Source organism: Hylobates moloch, unplaced genomic scaffold, assembly GCF_009828535.3.
Source record: "Hylobates moloch isolate HMO894 unplaced genomic scaffold, HMol_V3 SCAFFOLD_18, whole genome shotgun sequence".
NCBI lineage: Eukaryota > Metazoa > Chordata > Mammalia > Primates > Hylobatidae > Hylobates > Hylobates moloch.
In genome coordinates this window covers 35,647,325-35,658,031 of record NW_026652293.1, presented here as the reverse complement: position 1 = coordinate 35,658,031, position 10,707 = coordinate 35,647,325, and the positions used below count along the sequence as shown (strand labels likewise).

At 37.6% G+C, this 10,707-nt stretch overlaps 1 protein-coding gene across 1 annotated transcript in view; it reads left to right on the top strand.

Moving 5' to 3' along the window:
- LEPR (leptin receptor) overlaps window positions 1–10,707 on the top strand; it is a 97,216-nt gene that overhangs the window by 85,379 nt on the left and 1,130 nt on the right. The gene's annotated exons all lie outside the window — the stretch shown is intronic.

Genomic DNA, 10,707 nt, shown 5'->3' with positions numbered 1-10,707 from the left:
CCATATGAACTTTAAAGTAGTTTTTTCCAATTCTGTGAAGAAAGTCACTGGTAGCTTGATGGGGATGGCATTGAATCTATAAATTACCTTGGGCAATATGGCCATTTTCACGATATTGATTCTTCCAACCCATGAGCATGGAATGTTCTTCCATTTGTTTGTATCCTCTTTTATTTCACTGAGCAGTGGTTTGTAGTTCTCCTTGAAGAGGTCCTTCACATCCGTTGTAAGTTGGATTCCTAGGTATTTGATTCTCTTTGAAGCAATTGTGAATGGGAGTTCACTCATGATTTGGCTCTCTGTTTGTCTGTGATTGGTGTACAAGAATGCTTGTGATTTTTGTACATTAATTTTGTATCTTGAGACTTTGCTGAAGTTGCTAATCAGCTTAAGGAGATTTTGGGCTGAGACAATGGGGTTTTCTAGATATACAATCATGTCATCTGCAAACAGGGACAATTTGACTTCCTCTTTTCCTAATTGAATACCCTTTATTTCCTTCTCTTGCCTGATTGCTCTGGCCAGAACTTCCAGCACTATGTTGAATAGGAGCGGTGAGAGACGGCATCCCTGTCTTGTGCCAGTTTTCAGAGGGAATGCTTCCAGTTTTTGCCCATTCAGTATGATACTGGCTGTGGGTTTGTCGTAGATAGCTCTTATTATTTTGAGATACATCCCATCAATACCTAATTTATTGAGAGTTTTTAGCATGAAGCGTTGTTGAATTTTGTCAAAGGCCTTTTCTGCGTCTATTGAGATAATCATGTGGTTTTTGTCTTTGGTTCTGTTTATATGCTGGATTACATTTATTGATTTGCGTATGTTGAACCAGCCTTGCATCCCAGGGATGAAGCCCACTTGATCATGGTGGATAAGCTTTTTGATGTGCTGCTGGATTCGGTTTGCCAGTATTTTATTGAGGATTTTTGCATCAATGTTCATCAAGGATATTGGTCTGAAATTCTCTTTTTTGGTTATGTCTCTGCCAGGTTTTGGTATCAGGATGATGCTGGCTTCATAAAATGTGTTAGGGAGGATTCCCTCTTTTTCTATCGATTGGAATAGTTTCAGAAGGAATGGTACCAGTTCCTCCTTGTACCTCTGGTAGAATTCGGCTGTGAATCCATCAGGTCCTGGACTCTTTTTGGTTGGTAAGCTATTGATTATTGCCACAATTTCAGAAGCTGTTATTGGTCTATTCAGAGATTCAACTTCTTCCTGGTTTAGTCTTGGGAGGGTGTATTTGTCGAGGAATTTATCCATTTCTTCTAGATTTTCTAGTTTATTTGCATAGAGGTGTTTGTAGTATTCTCTGATGGTAGATTGTATTTCTGTGGGATCGGTGGTGATATCCCCTTTTTCGTTTTTTATTGCATCTATTTGATTCTTCTCTCTTTTCTTCTTTATTAGTCTTGCTAGTGGTCCATCAATTTTGTTGATCTTTTCAAAAAGCCAGCTCCTGGATTCATTAATTTTTTGAAGGGTTTTTTGTGTCTCTATTTCCTTCAGTTCTGCTCTGATTTTAGTTATTTCTAGCCTTCTGCTAGCTTTTGAATGTGTTTGCTCTTGCTTTTCTAGTTCTTTTAATTGTGATGTTAGGGTGTCAATTTTGGATCTTTCCTGCTTTCTCTTGTGGGCATTTAGTGCTATAAATTTCCCTCTACACACTGCTTTGAATGTGTCCCAGAGATTCTGGTATGTTGTGTCTTTGTTCTTATTGGTTTCAAAGAACATCTTTATTTCTGCCTTCATTTCATTATGTACCCAATAGTCATTCAGGAGCAGGTTGTTCAGTTTCCATGTAGTTGAGTGGTTTTGAGTGAGTTTCTTAATCCTGAGTTCTAGTTTGATTGCACTGTGGTCTGAGAGACAGTTTGTTATAATTTCTGTTCTTTTACATTTGCTGAGGAGAGCTTTACTTCCAACTATGTGGTCAATTTTGGAATAGGTGTGGTGTGGTGCTGAAAAACATGTATATTCTGTTGACTTGGGGTGGAGAGTTCTGTAGATGTCTATTAGGTCCACTTTATGTAGAGCTGAGTTCAATTCCTGGATATCCTTGTTAACTTTCTGTCTTGTTGATCTGTCTAATGCTGACAGTGGGGTGTTAAAATCTCCCATTATTATTGTGTGGGAGTTTAAGTCCCTTTGTAGGTCACTGAGGACTTGCTTTATGAATCTGGGTGCTCCTGTGTTGGGTGCATATATATTTAGGATAGTTAGCTCTTCATGTTGAATTGATCCCTTTACCATTATGTAATGGCCTTCTTTGTCTCTTTTGATCTTTGTTGGTTTAAAGTCTATTTTATCAGAGACTAGGATTGCAACCCCTGCCTTTTTTTGTTTTCCAGTTGCTTGATAGATCTTCCTCCATCCCTTTATTTTGAGTCTATGTGTGTCTCTGCACGTGAGATGGGTTTCCTGAATACAGCACACTGATGGGTCCTGACTCCTTATCCAGTTTGCCAGTCTGTGTCTTTTGATTGGAGCATTTAGCCCATTTACATTTAACGTTAATATTGTTATGTGTGAATCTGATCCTGTCATTATGATGTTAGTTGGTTATTTTGCTCGTTAGTTGCTATAGTTTCTTCCTAGCCTCGATGGTCTTTACAATTTGTCATGTTTTTGCAGTGGCTTGTACCGGTTGTTCCTTTCCATGTTTAGTGCTTCCTTCAGGAGCTCTTTTAGGGCAGGCCTGGTGGTGACAAAATCACTCAGCGTTTGCTTGTCTGTAAAGTATTTTATTTCTCCTTCACTTATGAAGCTTAGTTTGGTAGGATAGGAAATTCTGGGTTGAAAATTCTTTTCTTTAAGAATGTTGAATATCGGCCCCCACTCTCTTCTGGCTTGTAGAGTTTCTGCTGAGAGATCAGCTGTTAGTCTGATGGGCTTCCCTTTGTGGGTAACCCAACCTTTCTCTCTGGCTGCCCTTAACATTTTTTCCTTCATTTCAACTTTGGTGAATCTGACAATTATGTGTCTTGGAGTTGCTCTTCTCGAGGAGTATCTTTGTGGCGTTCTCTGTATTTCCTGAATCTGAATGCTGGCCTGCCTTGCTAGATTGGGGAAGTTCTCCTGGATAATATCTTGCAGAGTGTTTTTCAACGGTTCCATTCTCCCCGTCATTTTCAGGTACACCAATCAGACGTAGGTTTGGTCTTTTCACATAGTCCCAAATTTCTTGGAGGCTTTGTTCATTTCTTTTTATTCTTTTTTCTCTAAACTTCCCTTCTCTCTTCATTTCATTCATTTCATCTTCCATCAGCAATACCCTTTCTTCCAGTTGATCGCATCTGCTACTGAGGCTTCTGCAATCTTCGCGTAGTTCTCGAAACTTGGCTTTCAGCTCCATCAGCTCCTTTAAGCCCTTCTCTCCATTGGTTATTCTAGTTATCCATTCTTCTAATTTTTTTTCAAAGTTTTTAACTTCTTTGCTATTGTTTTGAATTTCCTCTCGTAGCTCAGAGTAGTTTGATCATCTGAAGCCTTCTTCTCTCAACTCATCAAAGTCATCCTCCATCCAGCTTTGTTCCGTTGCTGGTGAGGAACTGCGTTCCTTTGGAGGAGGAGAGGTGCTCTGTTTTTTAGAGTTTCCAGTTTTTCTGCTCTGTTTTTTCCCCATCTTTGTGGTTTTATCTACTTTTTGTCTTTGATGATGGTGATGTACAGATGGGTTTTTGGTGTGGATGTCCTTTCTGTTTGTTAGTTTTCCTTCTACCAGACAGGACCCTCAGCTGCAGGTCTGTTGGAGTTTACTAGAGGTCCACTCCAGACCCTGTTTGGCTGGGTGTCAGCAGCGGTGGCTGCAGAACAGCGGATTTTCGTGAGACCACAAATTCAGCTGTCTGATAGTTCGTCTGAAAGTTTTGTCTCAGAGGAGTACCCGGTTGAATGAGGTGTCAGTCTGTCCCTACTGGGGGGGTGCCTCCCAGTTAGGCTGCTCAGGGGTGAGGGACCCACTTTAGGAGGCAGTCTGTCCGTTCTCAGATCTCCAGCTGCGTGCTGGGAGAACCACTACTCTCTTCAAAGCTGTCAGACAGACAGGGACATTTAAGTCTGTGGAGGTTCTTGTTGAGTTTTTGTTTGTCTGTGCCCTGCCCCCAGAAGTGGAGCCTACAGAGGCAGGCAGGCCTCCTTGAGCTGTGGTGGGCTCCACCCAGTTCGAGCTTCCTGGCTGCTTTGTTTACCTAAGCAAGCCTGGGCAATGGCGGGCGCCCCTCCCCCAGCCTCGCTGCCGCCTTGCAGCTTGATCTCAGACTGCTGTGCTAGCAATCAGCGAGACTCCGTGGGCATAGGACACTCCGAGCCAGGTGCGGGACACAATCTCCTAGTTTGCCGTTTTCCAGGCCCGTTGGAAAAGCGCAGTATTAGGATGGGACTGACCCGATATTCCAGGTGCCGTCTGTTTCCCCTTTCTGTGACTAGGAAAGGGAACTCCCTGACCCCTTGCGCTTCCCGAGTGAGGCAGTGCCTCGCCCTGCTTTGGCTCATGCACAGTGCGCTTCACGGACTGTCCTGCACCCACTGTTAGGCACTCCCTAGTGAGATGAAACCGGTACCTCAAGCAGAAATGCAGAAATCACCCGTCTTCTGTGTCGCTGGGGCTGGGCCCTTTCTTTCTTTTCATGCTGTCTTTCTTTCTCTCCTTTCTTTCCTTCCTTTCTTTTTTTCCCTCCTTCCTTCCTTCCTTCTCTTCCTTCCTTCCTTCCTTTTTTCATGCTCTTTCTTTCTTTTCATGCTGTCTTTCTTTCTCCTTCCCCTCCTCTTCCCTCCCTTCCCTTTATATAATCTATGCTGTTATGTTACCTATTTTAGCCACTACCCCATCTTTACTGGAAGCGTTGTTCTAGTGCACTCTTTAGGAACTCCTCTATCCTCCTACTTCAGTCAGGACTAGGCTTTCTCTAAAATTACTATAAGCCACCACTCTAAACTTTCCCTTAACTGGTTTCTGGTTAGTACTGTTTCCTGGATTCCTTTCCTTCATCTTTCTTAACTACACCCTTAAGTAACCTCCTAAGAAGTATGTGATAAGTCTCCATCTCTCCATGCCTGAACTTCCTTTTATTCTGCCCTCCTTGATTATTAGTTTGGTGGAGTATCAATTCTTAGAAAAAGCCTTTCCAAGAGAACATTGAAATAATTCCTGCCTTAACATATATTATCCAGTGTTGCTTCTGAGCAGTCAGATACTACTGTGATTTTTACTCCTCACTGTTTACTTTTAATTTCCTTTTTCAAAAATATTCTCCTCATTTTTGTTGTTTTGAATTTTCAGTGATGAATCTGGAGTGGTTCTTTTTTTATTTAATGTGGTTATTTTTTGAAAAGATTTTCAATTCCATGTCTCCTGTCAATTCTAAGAAATTATATTATTTCTTTGATAATTTCCTCTCCTCTTGTTTCTTTGTTTCTCTTTCTAGAATCTGTATGTTGGATGATGGACCCTCTGCATAGATCTTCCACATTTCTTACCTTTTATCTCATATTTTCTGTTTCTTTGTTGTGTGTGTGTGTGTGTGTGTGTGTGTGTGTTACATTCTGAGGCCTTGCCATACCCTCTTCTTCCAGTGCTTCTGTTGTATTTTTATATACTATTATTTTTGTAAATTTCCAAGTATTCTTTCTCAGAGTATTCTGTTCTGGTTTTATGCATATTTTCTTAAGTGTTGCTGGAAATACCAATTCGAGGATTTTTGTTCTTTTATTTTAAAAATTCTTTTTTCTTCTATTCCCTGAATTCTCTGTGTTCCTTCTAGGTCATGTGTTCCTGTTGTTTATCTTGGCCTTTCTTTTATTATCTCAGACTTTCCTCCTAATATCTGGTAATCCTTTGTTTTCCTTTCATGTTTAGGAATGAAACAGTAGACAGGCTGACTGGGAGCCCAGTGTATATACGCAGGGATTGTTGCCCTGGGTGAGTAGGCAGGGTTCTGGCCAGATGAGGAAAGATGTGCTCTCAGCTAGCAATATTCCATGGCTGCTGTCTTCCTCCCCAGACAGTTCCTTAGCTGCTTTTGAGAACAAACCCTCAGTCTGGTTGTGAAGGGTAGTTCTTACATGAAGGTTCTTCCATGTTCAGCAGAGGAGTAGAAGAGCCCCATTCCATATACAGAACTTCCATTAGGCCCCAGTTTCCAGCCACAGTTCTCTTGTCTTCATTTGCGTGCCATTTCTTCACGCACTGTCTCCACTGTATACTGCAGGGCTAACTTTCTTTCTCCTCAGCTGCAGCTGGATATATTCTGGTCTTCAGCTTTCTTTGCTCACCTTCTTTGATCTACACTCTTCCAATTGTTTTCTATCTTTTAGCAATGAATGAAAATTACTCATTTCTCATTAGCCCTCTCAGATCATCTTCTTTGTGGTGGGTCTGTATTTGACTTATTTACATACTGCCATTCCAACAGAATCTCTATAGAGACAAGAGAGAAACCTGTTCAGTCAGCCATCTTGAGTCAGAATACCATTTCTGTTTATACCTTAAAAATCAGAATCTTAAACATAGATTGAATTTTTGTTGTAAGAAAATGTATTATGATAACTCATTAGCCTTGCTTTTCTTCCAATTCAAATTTTAGAGTGTAAAAGAACTATTACCTTTCTTACTTTGTTTTGCACCTTTTTACCTTAGCATTTCTGCCTAATTTGTTAAATGTCTTCTAAATCCAAATCACCTGGGTTTTTCCCTGAAAGATATTTTAAGCTCCTTTAATTCATTTTCAATTTGTTCCACTCCTTTTTATTCTTTAATTATTTTACAATATTTTTCTCATTCTCTGTTTTTTGTTTGTTTGCTTTTATCCAGCCATGCTCCTGTGTCTACATTTATGCCAACTTTCACAAGAGTTTACTCCATTTAACAACTTCCTTTTGGGGGGCTAAAGCTAGAAACAAATAGATTTTTCCTTGGGATCTAAAAACTCTCTTAGATTCCCCAGTCAGCCCTAGGCCTCCAAATAAAGCAGCTCAACAACCCGTGGCCTCCCAGAACACCGTCCTCACAGATCTGAATCAGAAGCATCCCTAAAATTGCTAGATGGCCTTCCAAATGTGTGGAAGAGCTGGTGCATTTTCAAGTTAGAAGTTCTGTTTAGAAGTAGCCATCTCCCCTATGCCCGGAAATGCACATTACTGGGCTTAGAAGTGTGTATTTCACTCCCCTAAAAATGTAACCTCAGTTTTGTTTATTTTCTTGTTCCTTATAGCCCTCAGGTTATGAGGAACCAGGAGAGAGTATCAATTAATTAGCTGAACTTTATCACAGCGAGTAGTAAAAGGGAAACAAAGAACATGTTCTTCTGCCTATTTGTGTTTGGGACAACCTTCTTCATCTTCCGTTGTGTTATAGAAAGATTGTTGGACTAGAAAAAAAAGAACTAAGTCAGGGTCCTCCCTCTACTCTAATTAGCCATGTAACCTTTAGCAAATAATCTTGGCAGCCTCAATTGCTTTGTCAGAAAAACAGGAGACACTTGGACCTTATGATTTCTCAGATCTTATTTCTAGATTTTAAAAACCCATGGTAATGTATGGTTCTGTGATTCTATTCTTTACCATTTTTAGCACTTCTTTCTCTCTTTTTTTATTATTTTTCTTTTCACTGCTCTCCTCTTTTATTCTTTCTTGTTCCAAACTATCCTATATTGCTGTTGGTTCTCCCTCTTTTAATTTTTCCAGCTCATTGTTCTTCTCTCCTTTTACCTATTCTGTTATTTCCCTATAGTTTTTCCCTTCCTGGGGTAATTAAAGCTGCCCTTAGAGTTTGATATTAAAACATTCATTAAGAAAACGGGAGAAGCCACCTTAGTTCAAAATTTTGCCCTTTCCCAAAAGGATGCATTATTGTAACCTAACACAAAAATTTATAGTCCAGAATCCGTGCTTGACAATGTTTTTTGAAATCTTTTATCTTTTTCTTTGTGAGTGATTTTTTATTTTGCTTTCTTATTTTGTTTTATTTTATCTAAACAGAGAACGGACATTCTTTGAAGTCTAATCATGATCACTACAGATGAACCCAATGTGCCAACTTCCCAACAGTCTATAGAGTATTAGAAGATTTTTACATTTTGAAGAAGGGGAGCAAATCTAAAAAAAATTCAGTTGAACTTCTGAGAGTTAACATATGGTGGATTATGTTGATTTAGTACTTAAAATAGATGTGTAAATTTGGGTTCAAAATATAGATTTGAGTCCAGTTCAGTTTGGATGTGTGATTAATTTTCAAATCATCTAAAGTTTAAAAATAGTATTCATGATTTCTGGCTTTTGATTTGTCATATTCCTGGTCATAAAACATTAAGAAAATTATGGCTATTCCTGTCATTACATATCTATTAAATGTCATCAAATATGTAGTAGACAATGCTGTAATTAGGTGAACTCTAAAACTGCAACATCTGACAAATAGCTTTAAAAATACAATGATTATAAGTATAGAATCAGGGAAAATATTTAGTTTGTATTTTTATGTCCAAACTTTTCCATTTTAGATTCCTTTATAGACACGTCAGCCTAAAAATCAGCCTGTTCGGGTGTTCTTTTGATTATCTCCTGGCGTTTTTGTATCTAACTTTGGTTCAATCTGGGAATTTCAGTTTTCAATATCCTTGAAAATGGCTTAAGTGATAACTTCCGTTTCAGTTAAAAGAAAGCCCAAAGTTGTGTTTGTGCTGGCCACAGGACAGTGGGAGTTACAGTTCATATCAGGATGACCCTACATACCCAGGTCAGATTGACTGGATCAGAAGGGACTTCGGATCGACTTCTAATCCAGCTTTCTTGTTTAATGATGACTTAAATCTAATTTACTTCCACTGAACCATCCAAGACCTCCGGCAGGCAGGGAAATGGGCAGTGATGCAAGAAAGGGAGACTCTTTGGAGCTTTTATGAATAGGTCATGGTGAGGACAGAACTTTTCTACTTTCAAACAGACTGCTTGCTAGTTTTATGAATTCAGCACATGAATTATGTTGTGTTGCTCACATTCAAACCAAACCAAAGACTATGTTTAATGAACTCAGTATTCAAATTTATTATGTATACATATCTATATGTATATATGGATCCCTTATATTTAGATTTTACTCGTAGTTTTATTTGAAAGTAGAAAAGAACTCTACAAAAACCGGAAGAATGTGTCTTTCTTCCCTTCTTGACTTCTAATAGGTGTCATTGAAATGTAAAATCTAAGTGTGGAATTATGAAAGGATATTCTTTAATTGCTGCCCACTGAACACATATTTCATATGTGCCCAGATTATTCTAAAATCTTAAAAAAGGATGCATATAGTGAAATTTTTTAAATGGATATACTTTTAATAAAGTTTTATAACTCACTGACAAAACATTTTAATAGTGTATGAGTATGAGACTTCTTATCAATTACAAGTGAAATATTCTGTCTGAATGCATTTGAAGGCATTTACGGTATTTGATTTTAACAGTTATTGATTATGACATTTTAGCATGAAATATATCAAACACATCATTTGAAGGACATGTAATCTTGACTATGGTTATGGTTTTTTTTTGTATGTATTCCTTGTTTTCATATTGATAGCATCTAATTCTTTTGACAATATGTAGATTCATTTAAATTTTAAGACAGTTCAGTGCATATATAGTAGAAGCCTTAAGAAAAAAGAAAATGAGCAAGCAAATATTTGAAGAAATTTATAAAACTATAGATTTCTTTCAGGAAAAAAAACAGGCATAGGAACAGTTTTCTCTTCATATATTATGATTGCGAATAATAGGAAAGTTGTATTAATTCAGTATTTGTCGTTATGCAGTATTTTAATACTACATAAGTCTATTCCATTATTATATTTTGCGCTTGGTATATTTATTCCTTTATGCTTTTAATCACTAACATATTTTACTTGAGTATAAAACTATGCTAAATAAATTGTATTCTATATGGAATATGCTTGCCATTATGAAGAACAGCTGGGTATACCATTATTTCAAGCAATAAATCTGAATTCTATTAGTTTAAAAATTGTAAAATTCAAGTTAAATGACATGTATGATATATAAGCTGAACACATTTTCTATAGCCCTTAATTTAGTTGTGTTAATTTTTCAAGGTGATGTATCAACAGCTTTTTTATTTTGCATTTGTTTTTTCAGTATGTTTACATTGTATGAATTGAGCTTTTTGCCCACAGATTCTTGATTTGTAGTTGCTTGGTAGGAGTTTTCTTTGTGATATGATCACTTCTATAAAAAATATGATGTACATTTGTTTTGTGTATTTGTCTTCATTTCACATGTCCATAGTAAATATTTTTACGTGAAGTTATTTATAAGGAATAGTAATTTACCAGTTCGTGATCATCTCTTTCATCATCATTGTTCTCAACGTACGATATTATTAGCTCTTATTTTCAGATAGTCTCAAGCAGATTCTCAGTACACAGCAGATAAATTTTTAATAGTCAACACAATTATTTTTCTTTCATACCATATCTTGTTTCACAACATAGTTATTTTAACTGTTTTTAGATGAGTTATTTTGGTCATTTTATTTTATTTCAATCCATTTTTTTCTATTTTGGGCTAAAATTTTTAGTTTGTGGGAATGTCATTTGCTACAACATATTAGGAAGAAAATATCTTCAGAAGATAGCATTTTCCAATGACAGTAACCAGTCTTTCCTGAGAGCTAAGCACTTGCAGACACTAATTTATTTCT